General features: G+C 40.9%; 1 protein-coding gene across 5 annotated transcripts in view; it reads left to right on the top strand.

The window, feature by feature from the left end:
- SMAD1 (SMAD family member 1) overlaps window positions 1-14,700 on the top strand; it is an 82,339-nt gene that overhangs the window by 19,065 nt on the left and 48,574 nt on the right. Inside the window, exon 2 of one of the 5 annotated variants that reach the window (XM_024977406.2) lies at window positions 11,723-11,942. The exons of 3 other annotated variants lie outside the window; for them this stretch is intronic. The gene's annotated coding sequence lies outside the window, so the exon portion shown is untranslated. Of the gene's footprint in view, window positions 1-11,722; window positions 11,943-11,985; window positions 12,266-14,700 lie in introns of those variants that run through there. One more of the 5 variants, XM_005217511.4, reaches the window with a different exon arrangement.

Below are 14,700 nucleotides of genomic sequence, written 5' to 3'. Positions count from 1 at the left end.
CTCGTTTGGATTTCTGCATCAGGATAGGTAACAGAAAGCCTGGGGTGCACAGGAGATGGAGTTGTGGTGAAGAAATGGCACAGGTTTTTGTCCACCCTCCCTTAGATAATTACAGAGCCTGAAGACGTCCTGTGACTCTTATCACAGTCAGCCTGATAATGTGGTTCTTCCACCCTTCACGCCTCCCCTCCACTTAACAACTGTGAGCTTGGTGATGCTGGGAACTGTAGCCTGCCCAGTTTTTTTCTACTGTACCTTTATGTAAGCCCTTACAAAATTTTTCAGTTAAATAGTGAATTAGTGGAGAGTCAAGTTGCTTAGAAAGTTGAACATACAGAGGAGGAGAACTTGCATTCGGAAGCCTTCCAAGTGCACTTTGTTTACTGGGCTTTTCCATCCCCACTGGTAAATACCTGACTCTGGGGAGGCTAACAGGTAGAACTGGACTGAACAACTGACCTGAGGCGAAAGAGGTCTAGGTTTGGGGTACAGGTCTCACCTCATTCTGTAGGTGACCCCTGCTCGTACCCACGGCCTCATTTCCCTAACCCGATGAAACACAAGCGCTTCTGCTGCTTTTTTGCCCTTAGCTGGAGGGAGCTCTTGCTGAAGGGTAAAGCGGGCGGCCGCTCTTTGCTCAGTTTCTCCTCCTGAAGGCCTGTTAGTCCAGCTTGGGTTTTTGGCAGATTGAAAACAAGATGTCATTGATGGTGAAGCGGAGTGAAATCTGGCTGATCTCCATGTTTGTTTCAGCGGTTATGTAAACTTAGATTTTGAGGAGTTATTTTATTCTTCCAAATAACAGATTAACATACTGGGAAAGGACAGGACCGAATTGCTTTTGAGGTATCTGATTAATACAGAACATTTCTTTGGTAAAAAAAATTCATGCATTGAAAAATGTGAAGGATATTTGAATTATTAATGGAAGGGGACTGGAATGGGGAGGAAACTTATTTTTTGTTATAATATGCCATTTTGTAAAATTGAGTTTTTTGATCATGTGGTTGAACTGCTTAATAAAACAGTACATTCCCATCAAATATCCTGTTCATCCAGAATTAGGTCATATATCCCAAATCCATATATAGGAATACATTTCTGTGAAAATCCTGGTTCAGTGATAATTCTGTTCTATACAGAAACACTTTCAATGTTTTTTTTTTTTTTCCTTTATAAAAATATAAATCTTGCCACCTGTTAGTCATAATATTGTCTTCTGGGGCCATGTAGAACAAATCTCTTAACCTGCTTTCAGTTTTTATTTGTTTTTATTATTGGGGTTTTAAAATTGGAAACAGTTATTGGTTGTAGGTAAAAATGGTCTGCTCACCTCCTCTCCTCTCCACCAGCTCACTCCGTAAAGTAACTGCTTGTTCAGATTTGTTTCTTTCCTGGCTTTTCAAGGTACACGGATATTTCACATGTACAGGTTTTGTTTCTATTCAAGTGTTTAAAATGAGATTGTACTGTGTGTAGTGTTCTGCAGCTTTTTTTTAACTGAACAATTAGCATGTGGTTTTTTTTTCCGTGTTAGACATGAAAGGCTGTCCTCCCCTACTTTTTTAACGGTTAATATCACTGTCGGGTGCACTATAAGTTATCATTCCCTTATTGTTAGATCTCTGGGTTATTTAGCACGTGAGTGGTCTTGAACGTAGATCATGCTCATCTGAGGCTGCCGCTTCCCTGGGAGCTGTTTCTCTGGCTGTTCCCTCGTAACCCTCATACCACAGGGTCTACAGGAGTGGGGGTCTCTGCACTGCCCCCTTCAGACGGTTCTTCCAGCATCCTCCATAGAAACACCCAGCTTTGACTGTCACGTCAGACTGTGCCACGCTTCCCCTCCTTATTATTCACTCCCCATCCTCCACCCTCATCACTACAGGATTTCTGTCCTTATTCCCAACGTTGGGGCTACCTCAGTGGCTCAGACAGTAAAGAATCTGCCTGCGGTGTGGGAGACACAGGAGACATGGGCTCGATCCCTGGGTCAGGAAGATCCCCTGGAGAAGGAAGTGGCAACCCACTCCAGTATTCTTGCCTGGAGAATCCCATGGACAGAGGAGCCTGGTGGGCTACAGTCCATGGAGTCACACAGAGCCAGACACGACTGAGCGACACACACACACACACACACTCTCTCTCTCTCTCTCTCTCTCTCTCCATCTCTCCCCGTCTCCCCTTCCTTTCTACCTCCCATGATCATTCTTGAGAGAAGCCTGCTGGGCTTCAGTTCCTGGGGTCGCAGAATCAGACATGACTGACTCACACACACCTACTCCCTTTCTACCTCCCATGATCATTCTTGAGCTACTTCTTTGGTGACCTTTGACTCCACCTCAGGTACGCCATCTCATAGGGCTGTGATACGGGATTTTAACAGATCCCAGAATTAAAAATTAAACAGACATCACCAACTTTATGGTTAAGTATTTTCTTCATAAAATGTATTTGTTCATAGCCATAACTTCAGAATGTGTTAGTCATTCAGTCATATGACTCCATGGACTGTATAGCTCTCCACGCTCCCCGGTCCATGGGATTTCCCAGGCAAGAATACTGGAGTCGGTTGCCATTTCCTCTTCCAGGGGATCTTCATGACCCAGGGATTGAACCCCAACCTTCTGCATCCCAGGCAGATTCTTTACCATTTGAGCCACCACAGCAGCTACGGTCTGACCATTTCTGCTGGACTGATCCAAACCTTTATCATCTTGAACTGCAACAACTGCTGTAGCTTCCTCACTGGTCTCCGTACTCCCTCCTACTCTGCCACGCCTCTTCCTCCTGCTCCCCCACCTTTCAGCCTGTTCTCAGCCCAGCCACACCATAGTCACCCCAGGAAGCTGGCGGTGGGACCACACTGGCATCTCTGCTCCCAGCGCAGTTGAGAGGGAAAAAAGCTCCAGAGTCCTGTGGCTTTGCTGTCTGCTCCTCTCCCTTCCCTCTCTCCACCTGGGCCATGCTGGACTCCGTGCTGCCCTGGGATCATTTCAGGCACATTCTTGCCTCTTGGCCTCTGTTCTTCCTTGCCCCCCCTCTGCTTGCCATGTACATCCTCAGACTGGCTCCATCCCGCACCTTTTTAGGCTTCTGTTGGAAGATCACCTTCTCAGTGAGGTGACCTGACCACTAGAATGTAGGTCTCAGGAAGGCATGAACTTTTTTATTTAAACTGTTTTTTTCCCTCTTATTCAGTGCTGTGTCCCCGTGCTTAGAATAGTGTCTAATAAAGGGGGCCCGGTTTGATTCCTGGCCAGGGAACCAGATCCCGTATGCCGCAACTAAGACCTGGAGCAACCAAATAAATATTAAAAAAAAAAAAAGAATAGTATCTAATACATTCTGGGAGTTTGTCAAATGAGCTAAATGACTGCAGTGGTTATCAGCTTTTCTTTTTATCATTTTCTTTGTACAAAGTTCAAACTTCACTGGACAGACAAAAACTAAGACACAAACTTTTGTTTGTGTAAATAGAATATTGAAATTAGCTTACTGTGAACCCACTCTGTAAATGTGTTACATTTCTCAGCATGTTAGAATTTTCAGATCAATTTTATGTATTCCTATTTAAGGCTGGTAACAAACCCAGTGGGGTAGGTGGTGAAATCAAAATTTCACGGAAAAGCAAATTGAGGCTCAGAGGTGTTTTATTCAAAGAGCAGCTGCTAAGTGGAAAGCTTCCCTTTAGACCTGCCTTTTTTCATTCCAAGTGAAGCTCCTGTTTTCTCACTTAGAAACGTCTTAAAATGACAGAAACGTGGTGAGGATCTGATCTGAAAGTCTGGAGACTGGGTCTTGATTTCTCCCGCTGGATTTTGGCCCTGCCTTTTGCTTCTGCTTCGCAAGCACATGAAATCAGAGGTTCGCTTTAAAATTCCTGACTATGACAGAGCAACAAGTTTTATTTCTCTCACCTGTGGAGGAAGTGGCCTCCACCCAGTTTTACTGAATTAGGAGGGAAGTGATTTTTTCAAGTGATAAAAAGAAATAAAATTCCACGTTCTTCCCAGAGGAGGAGTTAACAATTGGGAGAGTGGCGTGAGACCACATGTTGGTTTGTAAAAGGATATAACTTGTAAAGATGTTTCCTTTGATGCCTGTGATGAATATGGATGTGTTTCCCTTTTAGAGGGTTCTGATTAAATGACTCAATTAAGAGCAGAGCTGGAGGATCTAAATATAGGGAGAGGGCTCAGGCGGCCCTGCCTTGCGTATGTCACTCACCCCTACAGATGTGCGTGTTTGTGGTCATAAACAGCACCTGTGAGATCGCTGGAGAAGGAGCAACGTTCCAAAACCTGAAATACAGCAGGGTTGGTGGGTTTTTTTTTTTTTTTTTTAAGTACAAAGGATAGTTTTTTTCCTCCTCTGGCCTATTCCGTTTTCATCTGTGAATTTAGTATTTGAATTCCTTACTGTTTTAACCTGATGAATAGACTTCAGTATCTGTTCTGGTTTAAATTGTAGATCTACCGCTTACTAGAAAACGATCTGGAAAAAGTTACTTAACCTCTGACCCTTAGGTTTATTAGTAAAATGGAGATAATGATATGCATCTTGAAAAGTTGGTATAGAAGGTCAATATGAGTGTAAAAACTACCAATACAATCCTTCCATAGGGTAATAGCCCAACTAAAATAGTTTCTTCCATTTGTTAATGATTGAATCATTCATAACTGGTCACTTAATGGAAATTTACCACATTTAGCACTCTTTGCAAGCTGTAAAATTGCTCTTTTATGATAACTTAAAACACTCAAAAGAATTTTTTTCTAAGAGACAACTACTGCAGACCTTTTCCTCTTATAGACAGACAGTGAAGTTTGAAAATGCCTCTGCTCTTCCGTCTCCAGTGTTTGAGGCGTAAGCAGTTGCAAGCCAGTAACTCTACAGTTCTTGAGTTGAGGTGACTACAGATGAGATTTATCAGAGTGAGTGAGGTCTTTCAGTTCAGTTCAGTCGCTCAGTCGTGTCCGACTCTCTGCGACGCCATGAATTGCAGCACGCCAGGCCTCCCTGTCCATCACCAACTCCCGGAGTTCACCCAGACTCATGTCCGTCGAGTCGGTGATGCCATCTCATCCTCTGTCGTCCCCTTCTCCTCCTGTCCCCAATCCCTCCCAGCATCAGAGTCTTTTTCCAATGAGTCAACTCTTCTCATGATGTGGCCAAAGTATTGGAATTTCAGCTTTAGCATCAGTCCTTCCAATGAACATCCAGGACTGATCTCCTTTAGAATGGGCTAGTTGGATCTCCTTGCAGTCCAAGGGACTCTCAAGAGTCTTCTCCAACACCACAGTTCAAAAGCATCAATTCTTCAGCGCTTTCTTCACAGTCTGACTCTCACATCCGTACATGACTACTGGAAAAACCCTAGCCTTGACTAGACAGACCTTAGGACCTGGATATCTTGAAAGGCTTACCATGTACAGAAGGACAGTTTTCCATTATAAGCATAAATTTGAGGAGGGGAATTCAGGGGGATTAAAGAATGCTGTACAACTTTTAGAAACTTCGCTTTAACTCATATGGTAAGGAATCTGCTTGCAATGCAGGAGACCCGGGTTCGATCCCTAGGTCAGGAAGATCTTCTGGAGAAGGGAATGACAACCTACTCCAGTATACAACTTTTAGAGGAAGTGGCAAGGAGATGTAGAAATAAGCCAGGTTTCTTGGTTGAAGTTGAGGACAGTAAGGAAACTCTGCTTTAAGCATCTGCCTAACTAAACAAGTATCATCTAGTGAAACAAAACCAAACTGACACTATTCTGCAGGGATTATCTGTGACTAAGAAAAATTGACTAGGTGCCCTATTGGCAGCCTGAATTTGTCAGGATAGAAGCACTTGTGTTTGCAGAGCAGAACCAGAAAGAGTTCTTGAAGAATTTTCCAACACAATGAACATACATTGAATAGCATACTTAGTGCAATTGAATATGTAAACTACAGCACTGTCATTAGAGACACATCTAAGTGTGACATCCATAAGTCCTTGATTCCTTTTCATTGAGAGGATGCTGCTGCTGCTGCTAAGTCACTTCAGTCGTGTCCGACTCTATGCGACCCCATAGACGGCAGCCCACCAGGTTCCGCCATCCCTGAGATTCTCCAGGCAAGAACGCTGGAGTGGGTTGCCATTTCCTTCTCCACTTTTGAAATCATTTGGCTGAAATATTACAGCCTGAAGTGAACTTCCAAGTGGCAGGTGGTAAGTGCATCCTTTTCTTTTTGATTCCTATGATTCCCGCTCACTTAACACTCAACACTCCATTGAGAGAGACCACATCTCAGCAGCTCTTGCTGGCTTGTCCTTCAGATCACACCTAAGGGACTGGAAGAGAGGCTGTTGGTGCCTGTGTTTTAAAGGCACCAGTACCTGCATGATTGCATGATGAAAATTAGCTTTCAAGAGCTGGTCCTCTCTTCCACCTTCATCCCCTAGTTTCTCCAGATTTGGAAAATTAGTCTCTGAAAAAAATTTTAATGAAAAAGAGGCAGACTAGCTATTCTGTGTCATCAGTCTCACATTTAGAAAGTGGGGAAGGGTTTGGAAGTAACTGAAACGGGCTGAATAAGAAACTCAGGAAAGTTGAAGTCTGTCTTCTGGGTGTTTGGGCTTCCCTGGAGGCTCAGCTGGTAAAGAATCCGCCTGCAATGCAGGAGACCTGGGTTCCATCCCTGGGTTGGAAAGATGCCCTGGAGAAGGGAAAGACTACCCACTCCAGTATCCTGGCCTGGAGAATTCCATGGACTGTATAGTCTGTGGGGTCGCAAAGAGTCGGCCACGGCTAAGCAACCTTCACTTTTCTGGGTGTTTGTGCCAATAGGGCATTGCTGCTGCTCCAAGACCAGCAGGATTCCTCTGTGAGCTGCAGTGGGCATTCATGTTGCTTTCTTGTATAGGAGCTATAAATAAGTATATTTATAGCTTATAGATATATACACACCCACATATATATACACACTCGTATATGTATTTCCCCCCTAAGGACTCAGTCAAGGTAGAGTTCCTTTTAGCCCAACTTCTGAGCAAAGAAGTAGGTGGTTTAAAAAGTGCTTTCAAGTCTGTCGAAGAGATAGGTTTTAGTCATCTAAACAAGAATATTTCTTGTTCTAGATTTTTTTCCCTTCCTTTTGATTAGTGGCAAGCTTTATTTAGCTGCGTTTGACCTGTTTGGAATTGGGAAATGTTGAATGAAAGTTGAGGGCTAACTTCTTGTTTGATATAAGAAAAAGAAAGGCAGAGGGACTTACAGGACAAGTATCTCAAAAACCACGTGAGTTCCTAGTTGGAATAACCGGGAAAAGGAAACATTTGAACAGATGATTTGTTGAAATCAGATCACAGATCATTGTTACTTTGGGGTCTTTCTGAGACTGAGATAGCTAGAGAAAACCCGTCTCTCTCTCTCTTTTTCCTGATTGGGATGTCATTGTACTTGTGTAGAACTTTATTTTCCTCCCCCTTGCCTTAAGAGTAGATGATGGTGTAGCATTTTCCTTAAGGAGCTGTGTGATCGATGCTCCATGATGCTTTTATTCAGAGCTGTTTGGAGTTGGTGCTGCTCCGGTTGTGTCCTGTCTGTTCCCAGAGTACTCTCTCTGCCTGTCTTCATTACTGGTTTTCCTGGTCCCCTTCCTAGGGTTGATTTTCCAGCTGGAAATGTGAGTGTGTGTGTGGCTTCAGCCTTCCTGTTCAGGCAGTCTGTGGGGTGTCTTTGGTTCTGCTTTGAAGTAATAGGTATTTTAGCTTTATCCAAAGCTTGGTAGTTTCCCAATTCTTCATAACTTTTCATTAATTCTGTAGCCTAATTTTATTTAGGCCTGTTTGGTATGGTTCTCCCCTTCTTTCTGTGAATTCTCCATCATACTCTTCCCAGCAAAGCTCATGACAGTTCTTGGATTCTTGGCTTAAATGGGTTGCTCGTTATGTTTTAAAATATATGCTAGCATTGAGTCTCTGGAATATTTTTCTTTGCGGGCCTTCATCTTTTTAAGCATTTTCAACCCAAATCTGTAGTGTCCAGTCTGTGATTCTGTGGTTTCTATGAGTGTCAGGAATGTTTGGGTGTCTGTTTTATCCTTCTTGGGAATCATCATTTGTTTTGAGGAGTCTGCTCTTGGTTAGGAGTATATATGGAGAAGGAAATGGCAACCCACTCCAGTATTCCTGCCTGGAAAATCCCATGTACAGAGGAGCCTGGTAGTATATGGTCCTATGGGGTCGCAAAGAGCCAGACGTGACTGAGCAGGAAGTATGTCATTGACATTAGTACCTAAATGAAATAAAGCAGGTTAAAAAAAAATAGTCCATTTTGGAGTAATGAAAAGTTACATTACAGATTTCCTGGTATGTTCACTTTTTGACCCTTTTTGATGTTTTAATTCAAGTATCTCAGGAGGTAAAAGTTCTCATCGGACCTTGAATCCTATCTAAAATTGAATGTTAGGATAGAAAACACCTTTCTACAGTACTAATTAATATTGCCGCCAGTCACTTTATGCAATACACCTCTGAGGTACTTCCCATTTCCATGGCATTCTAGTGAGGTGTATGGTGAAATAATTTAGACATGAGAACTACTAAACTACAGGAATCATATAGTTTGCTTATGATTTCTCAAAAGCCCCTCAGTCGCTCTTTGAGAACTGGAGTCTTTTTCTGTTTCTTCACAAGATCATCAGTTTAAGAAGAGCTGGTGGTATAAGTCAGGAAATACACATGCAGTTTATTTAGTTACTTGGAGGTACTTTCTCTAGCAAAATGGATCAGACTTTTTCAGAGAAAGATAATCTTTACAAAGTTGTCTTCTTTCTCAAGTAACTTATCCAACGGTTAAACAGTTCTAAAGCGAAGTTAATCAATATCCCATACTTTTAGTTCCTTGATTCTTTTGATTTTTATGCCTTGATGTTTTACCATTAGAGTTAAGACAGTAATGAACCAAAGAACAAGAGGTTGGGGGCCGGGGTGAGTCTCTTGCTTCACTGACAATAGACCATTTATCTACTTTTTTTAAGGCACCTGGAAGGAGTCTTTGATACTTCCCCCCAGTGGCTTTTGGAGCCCATATTTTATGCTGAACAATTCAGTTATTCCTCAGTATTTAAAGGGATCATTTATTTTGTCTAGTTCACTGAATTCATGCCAGTGCACAGATTGTAACAGCACTAGTCTGAAGCTGCAGAGGGCCATCGTCTGTCCCCTCTTGTGCTTTTCTTGATTTGTAGTGCTTGGTAGCTTGTAGTGCTTGGTAGCCCCCAACCCCTACCCCACCCCCACCCCCATGTCTTTTTATCGTATCTTCAGATACAAATTAGAATAATTTTCCTTTAAAACTTTCAGTGGGAATCTGGGATCTGAGGTATTGCATGGCAGAGAGTGTATTTTGTTGATATTCACACAGTTGGATAATTACATGTTTCTTCACTAGATGAGGCAGAGATGAAGAAAATGCTCCTTGTGCAATTGGCTAATGAGGGTTCCTTTGAATGTAGAGCAAGTTCACACAGCAGTTAAAGTTATTTTACAGCTTTTTGCTTTTTTTCTTTTCACGTTAAGGAATACCACATAAGTTGCAGAATTCGATAGCCGTGTCAAAAGGAGCATTATAAGCGTATTTTTCGCATTTGGTTCTGGTAGTGCCAATAGAAATCCTTTCCATGAGTGAGACTCCATAGGGAAAGGTACTGACTTTAGAAGCCTGTCTTAAACTGCATTTTTATTACGTCCTAAATCGGGTCACACTGTAAGTCTAATCTGATTTTTAAGTAGACTTTGTATGTGGCTTGAATTAATGAATTGAGGTGGTTTTTTTTGTGTGTCATTTGCAAATATTTTTGTATAGAGGCTTTTTAAATTTTTTAAAGTTACAGATTTTCATTAAAGAATGTCTGAAAAGTTTTAACAAGTAGGAACGAGAGAGACTTAACCTTCCAAACCCAGCCACTGTTAAATAATATATTTACATAGTTGTTCAAGCTATATACACAGTTTTGTATTCTGCTTAGGGTTTTTTCCAAGTTATCATTTTTATGAACATAATTTTTAAGGACTACATGATATTCTTTTGAGTGGGCTATACTACAGCTTCCTTAACTATTTTCCAATTTTTAGATATTCATTTTTTTTCCTTACAGTAAAGAATACTCTGATGAAAATCATCGTGCAAAAACAGTTTTACATTTTCAGTGCAGAATATTTCCTTAGTGTACATTTCTAGAAGTGAAGCTACTGGAACAAATCTCACCCTTTTTTTAAGACTTCTTGGGGGTTCTTTACCAGTTGAAGTGCTTTTTCTTCTTTGTCAGTGTGAAATGTTTGTATTTGGAGAAGAGGGAAGGAAATCTCTGTTTGCTGACTCATGTTTTTATTTTGCGCTTTAAACTGATAAGGCCACTTAGCTCTTGACATAAACTAAAGCAGGAAGTACCAAAAGGGGCAGAAAAAAATGAGTTGTCTTGCCAAGGCCATCGTGTCATGGACTCTTGAGTTCCTGATGGGAGGTGGGTTACTTGTTTCACTTGAATATAAAAAAAAGTGCTTAACCCAAGGAGGCAAAAATCAGTCATCAACCTGTGTTTTGTTTCATATGCACATTTACATGCAAGAGTTTATGATCTTGTCATTTTTTAATTTCTTAATATTTTTAGTGGCATCAACCCCCCGCCCCCAACAATTGGCCCCAACAGTGTTTGGAGGCAGTAGCAGGGTTTGTTGTTTGTTGTTACTTTACAGGGAGGCCTGGTGTGCTGCAGTTCATGGGGTCGCAGAGAGTCGAACACAACTGAGCGAGTGACCTGATTAACAATGTTGTGATTCAGTTTTTTGATGTTGTTTTTGTTCCCTGGGCGGAGAGGCCTTCTATATTGAGGATGTCACCTTAGCTATCTTTCTAAAACATGAATCTAAACACACTGGTGCTCTGATTTAAAACCTTCCGTTTGCCCACGGGATAATAGGTATCATAGGCCCTTCACAGTCTTGCCCCGCCCTTATCAGCCTTGTATCATCTGCATCAACCTTGAACCCTAGCATTTCCCTGATGTCTGTTAGAACTACCAATTTAGAAAAGTGGTTTAAAAATTGAGGCTCTAGAGCCAGAAACATGGGTTCCCTCTCTGGCCCCACCACTTACAACTGTGCACATAAACCTTGAACAAATTAATTAACTTTTCTGTATTTCACTTTCCTTACCTGTATAGTAAGGAACGGAGAAGGCAATGGCACCCCACTCCAGTACTCTTGCCTGGAAAATCCCATGGACGGAGGAGCCTGGTAAGCTGCAGTCCATGGGGTCGCTAAGAGTCGGACACGACTGAGCGACTTCACTTTCTCTTCTCACTTTCATGCACTGGAGAAGGAAATGGCAACCCACTCCAGTGTTCTTGCCTGGAGAATCCCAGGGACGGGGGAGCCTGGTGGGCTGCCGTCTATGGGGTCGCACAGAGTCGGACACGACTGACGTGACTTAGCATACCATAGCATAGTAAGGAAAACAGAATGCTCCCTTAAAGAGGCTTTGTCACAAAGTTTAAACTAGGTAATAAAGGGAACAGTGTCTCTCATGTAATGATGACTCCAAATATTAGTTCTGTTGTTTTGCAAAATTCTGCTCATCCTGTAATGATATTTCTTCTTTGGAAAGACTTCCTGAAATCCCTGGAATTAATTGTTCCTTCCTTTTCTTCTCTCCTTTTCTGCTTTTATGTATAGTCGTGCATCGTTTTTCCCTGCGGTAGAGCTTTTGTGACACAGCGTGGTGGCTGGTTCTTGGTTGGCACATGCGCAGTACAGGGGCCGCCTCTTCTGTTCCCGCACTCAGAGTTCACCTTGTTCTACTCGTGGAACTCCTTTCCTGCTGAGACCTGCACTTGCCTCAAGACTGCTCAGCACAGTCCTTGAACTTGGCATACGGGGAGCCAGTTCGCTAACCGTGAGTTCACTGTTAACACAGTGGCTCTTCAGGATGGAGCATCTTTGTCTCTGGCCTCAGTGGGGTAGCCAAAGTACTTAGCAGGCACTCAGTGCAACTTCGTTGAATGAATGTCGATTCCAGTAGTTAAAGCAAAGGTCTGAAATTGTGGTCCTCAACCCCCACCTCCACCGCCACACACACACCTTCTAGGATAAATCCATCAGTTCTAGAGTTTAAAATAGCCCCAAGTGATTTTGATAGAAACTCACCCCCTCAATTTGAAAACTATTGACTGAAATATAAAAACGCAGCTTTTGGAGTTGAAGAAGAGGACATACAGGGTAAGGAGAAATGTATTCTGTTGATAAATTGTTACTAGAGGACAAGGAAAAAAAGTTGTCTTTCTCGTTCTTTTGCACAATTAACCTTTAGTAAAAGTAAATAATTATTTCAGGAGGTACACTCTGACCAAGTGTGACTCTTGATGATAGCATAGTGTTTTGTTTTCTCTTTTATTGTTAGACAAAAATAATGCCACTTTCAAAGAACTGATAAATCTGAGTAAAACTCTTTACAGAAGGGAACAACTGAGTCCCTGTAGCCTATTAAGTAAAGCTCCACCCTTGGCCTTCTAATTCCTTCAGGGAGCTAAATCATTCATCAAACATTTATTGAGACTCTGATGTGTGCCAGGTATAGGGCTCTGCTCCAAAGACAGAAGACAGTCAGATAGAATTCCTTTTTCCTCCAGTGAGGAAGTAACTGTTGGCATGTGCAGTTTGCTGTGACAGCAGTCCATCATAAATATCCCTTTCAGTTCTCAGAATCAGTAATGCTTTCCCCCTTTTATTCCTGTTACGGGTAATCTGTGCCTTTTCTTTTATTGATTAGTTTTGCTAGAGGAATATCTGGTTTTATTAGTATTTTCAAAGAGCCAACTTTGATTTTATTTTCCTATTTTATATATATAGATATATTTAATTTTTGCTCTCATTTCCTTTTACTGTCTTTGGGTTTAATTTGCTGTTCCTTTCTTTTTCTTTTGGTAGATACATAGAAAATTAGTTTTCAGCTGCTTTTATTTTCTAATATATGCACTTAAGATTATAAACTTCCCTCTAAGCATGGATTGAGCCACATCCTACAAGTTTGATGTGTCAGATTTTTATAATCATCCCATTTAAAATACTTTCTAATTTCCCCTATATTTTCTTCTGTGACTCACAGGTCAAAGAAGTGTAATTCTTTTCAATAACAGTATTTGGGCATTTATTCTTAGTTGTATGATGATCAAAGAGCATATTCTGTATAGTTTTATCCCTTTGATATTTGTTGAGATTTGCGTAACGGCCCATTATATGGTCATGTGTTTTTTAAAGTGCTATGTGTGGTGCAGTTGCTGGGTGCATACATGAATTGAGTCAAGTTTTTAAACATACAACCTCCTATATCTGTCAATTTTCATTGGCTTGTTTTGTCATTTACTATGTTGATCTCCCACCAAGACTGTTTGTCATTTTAACTATGTCAGTTTCTATTTTATGTATTTTGAAACCGTTACTGCTTGGATTAAAAAATTAGGATTGTGATATATTCATGGTAGAGCACCTCTTTTAACATTATGAAATGTCCCTCTTTTATCCTTGGTGATACTTCTTTCTTTGAAGTCTCTTTTGTCTGATTTGATAGCTCTGTGAACTTTTTTGTTTAGAATATGCACAGTACAGTTCTTTCCATTCTTTTTCTTTCAACTTTTCTCTGCCCTTGTATTTGATATGTGTCTCTTGTAAGTACACTATATATTTTCATTTGGCTCATTTAGTCTCTTGATTTGTAATTAATTCTTGAGACGTTGAAGATTATATCTGAATCTTACTGTTTTCTATTTGACCCACCTATTATGTACTCCTTTTTGTTCTGAGGTTTTTTTGGTTAATCATATCTTTAAATAGAATTCCATATTTTTAATTCCTCTATTACCTTTTTATTGCTTTTAAATTATTCTTTCAGTGGTTGCTTTATTATGATAGGAATTCATAATTTATATCAGTAATAATAGTTTAATGTTTTAGCATTGCCTGAGTAGTATAAGGACCTTAGAACTCTAAATTCATGGATCCCTTCTGCTTTTTTGTTATGCATTTTAATTCTGTATTTTAAACACCACAAGATGTTCCTCTAATTGTTTTGTAAAGTCAGTACCCTTATGGAACTCTTCGTTCTTTCCCGCAATTTCTTGCTTTTCCCTTGTGCTTGAGAATTCCTCCTGGAAGCCAGTTATTTCAGATTTTGTTTGTTGTAAAGCACTTTTATTTCACAATCATTTTTGAATGATTTTTTCCCCACTAAGTGTAGCGTTCTGAGTTACCAGCTATTTATTGCATTCGGCATGCTAAAGATACCATTTTACTGTAGTTTTGTTTTCATTGTTCCCGTTGAAATGTCAGCTGTCATGCTTATTGTACTCATTTGAAAGTATTGTGTCTTTTTAAAGATTTTTGTTGTAGGTTTTCAGCAATTATACCATAATATGACACATTAAAACTTGTGGATTTCTTTCTATTTCTCCTTCTTGGGACTTATAAGGCTTCATGAATCTGTGGCTAGATGTCTGTTGCCAGTTTTGGAAAGCCTTTGGCCAGTAACTTTCAATATGCATATGTCCTCTCTCACAGTTTTTCTCTCCTCATTTTCTTTCATCTTGATCTAGTCTAGTACTAAGATGATCCTAGGCTGTGTTTCTAAACACTGTCCATTTCAGTTTAGCCCTTGCACT

This window comes from Bos taurus, chromosome 17 (genome assembly GCF_002263795.3).
Source record: "Bos taurus isolate L1 Dominette 01449 registration number 42190680 breed Hereford chromosome 17, ARS-UCD2.0, whole genome shotgun sequence".
Lineage (NCBI taxonomy): Eukaryota > Metazoa > Chordata > Mammalia > Artiodactyla > Bovidae > Bos > Bos taurus.
Note: the sequence above shows the minus strand (reverse complement) of the source record. Positions and strands in the feature narration are given on the sequence as shown.